Source organism: Zonotrichia albicollis, chromosome 2 (assembly GCF_047830755.1).
Source record: "Zonotrichia albicollis isolate bZonAlb1 chromosome 2, bZonAlb1.hap1, whole genome shotgun sequence".
Taxonomy (NCBI): Eukaryota; Metazoa; Chordata; class Aves; order Passeriformes; family Passerellidae; genus Zonotrichia; species Zonotrichia albicollis.
In genome coordinates this window covers 114520023-114522893 of record NC_133820.1, presented here as the reverse complement: position 1 = coordinate 114522893, position 2871 = coordinate 114520023, and positions in this window count along the sequence as shown.

The following is a 2871-nucleotide window of genomic DNA, read 5'->3' as shown; positions in this document are numbered from 1 at the left end:
CGGGGCGCGCCGGGAGGGCGCGGGAGCGCCGCTGCTTCCGCCCGCCTGCAGCGCCCCCTGTCGGAGCGGAGGGGCTCCCGCAGCCATGTGAGGGAGCCCGGGCGGAGCCGGGGCGGGTTCGGGGGAGTTCCTCGGGAAACAGCGCTGGAATAGCCGCGAGGCCGGAGAGATCAGTGCTGTGAAAAACGCCAATCACTTGTTTTTAAAATTTTAAAAGTTTAATAGTAATAAGATGGTTATAAAAAATAGTAATACAATTAGAGTAATAACAATTTGCACAAATTGAATTAAGACAATATGAGACAATGAAAACAAAGAGTTACAGACGTCCGGGTACCTTTTTCTGGGCATCACGAGCCCGAAAAAGGACACCCGTTAACAAAGGATTAACCCTTAAGACCTATAGCCTGTTACATATTCATACAGCTCATACATGATGCATAAATTCCATTCAAACACAGGATTCTGTCTGGTCAGTGTCAGCTTCTTCCTTCTAATCCTAACAGCGCCTCTAAGGCGGGAAGAAGTTCGTTTCTTCTGATAAGGCAATAAATTCCCTTTCTCTGAAAGATTTAGGTGTCTTGTGGCTGCTATCTCGCTGCAAGCCCTTCTTGTTAAACAAAGCATCTTACATAGCATAGTTTCTATTTTACCAATTTTTATAGCCTAAAACTATATTTAACACAGTACTTAAGATAATTAATACAGCATTACTTTCCAGCACAACACATATAATATTCATTTTAATATTTGTGAAAAGCCAATCATAAAATACATGCATTTTTCACAAGTGTCGAAGGCGGTCTGAGCCGCTCCCACGAGAAGTGTCCCGTTCTGGGCTCCTCAGTACCAGAGAGCCGTGCAGCTCCTGGAGCGGGTCCGGGAGGGGGAAGCGAAGGTGATTGAGGGACTCTAAAGAGGAGGAAAGGCTGAGGGAGTTGGGCCTGTTCGGCCTTGAGGAGAGACGGCTGAGAGGGGCCCTCATCAATATCACAAGTACCTGAAGAGGGGCCGCCAAGAAGATGGATCCAGGCTCTTCTCGGTGGTGCCAAGCAATGGGACAAGAGGCAATGGGCAGAAGCTGATGCACAGAAGTTCCATGAACATGAGGAGGAAATTTTTACTGTGCAGAAGCATTGGAACAAGTTGTCCAGAGAGGTTGTGGAGTTTCCGTCACTAGATGTGAAAAACGCCAATCACTTGTTTTTAAAATTTTAAAAGTTTTATAGTAATAAAATGGTTATAAAAATAGTAATACAATTAGAGTAATAAAAATTTGAACAATTGAGATTGAGGACAACACGAGACAATAGGAGTGTTGAGAGTTAGCGACAGTCAGACTACCTCTTTTTGGGCAAAATAAGACTGAAAAAGGACACACATTAACAGAGGATTAACCTTTAAAAATCCTTAAATATGCCTGTTGCATATTCATACACTTCATACATGGTGCATAAATTCCATTCAAACAAATTATTCTGTCTGGTCAGTGTCAACTTCTTCCTCTGAATCCTGACGGCCTCTTCAGGGCTGAGCGAGACAGGAAGAAGTTTGTTTCTTCTAATATTGAGACAATAAGTTATTTTTCTCTGAAAGATTTATGTGTCCTGTGGCTGCTATCTCAGTGCAAGTTCTTTCTTTAAAAAAAGTATCTTACATAGCATATTTCTATTTTAACATTATGTTATAACTTAAAACTGTATTTAACACATTACTTAAGAAAATTAATACAGCAAAACTTTCTAACACATACTAATTTTAATATTTGCGAAAAGCCAATCATAAAACACTGATGTTCACACTAGAGACATTCCAGATGTGTCTGGATACAACCCTGTGTTCTGGGATGACCCTGCTTGAGCAGGGAGGTTGGACCAGATGATCCACTGCGGCCTCTTCCAACCTTGCCTGGTTGATTCTCTAATTCTGTGAAGTTTCAGCTAATGTGGCTGATTCAAACTTTCTAGGACTTTGTACTTAAGAGTTTTGGAGCAATCCTTGTTATAACTTAAATCTTCATGTTTTCTTCCCAGTTATTAATTGAATCTATCATAAAAATAATTTAATATGTAATACTGGAATTTTGTTCATGTGTGTGTCTATGCCTAGTTAAAATCCTTAGCTGTAGGCAGAGGAAGCTTATGTTCCTGTCTCCACTTATTTCCATGGAGCATTCAGCTGAAGAGGAGTTGGTTTTGGTATGTTTTTACAATCAGCCCCAGTCATCGTATGCAAAACTTTCATTGTAGGTAGGAGGGAAATGTGAGAAGACATATTGCACAGAAGAAAAAAGGGCTGCAAATAAAAACAACAGTAAGATTGCAAAGCAAACACCTCAGGATCCCAACTAAAATTTGCCCTGCTGCACTCTTAGTCAGTGTGCCTGCATGCCTAGTAGCAAACAACTTGAGAAATGTCCTTTCATCGATGGATTATTACTATGTATGTAAGCATGTTTGGACAAAGCTGTGGGACAACCCTTCTCCCTGTTCTCCCTGTCACCTCACAATAGAAAATATGTATCCAACAGGTCAATAGATTCCTGCTGGGACAGCCTCAATTCCACCCACATCTTGCTTCCTGCAGGCCTTCAGGTGTGCCTTGCCTGCACAGATGGGTGGCCTCCAGGATATAAGTCAAATTCAGGCTGCTTGGATATGGCCAGGAGGGTCCTTCCCCACCTAGAAAATCATCCTACACATCCAATTCATTGCTCCAGGTGTCTCCTTACTGTGTTATTTTGCAGGTATCCCTCTTGCTCCTGTCCAGGCTGCTGCAGGCATGGTTGGGTCCGCAAGCTCTTATACAGAACACCTGACGCAATAACATCTGCACACCCATGCACTCAGGTCACTCTGCTAATCACACTCT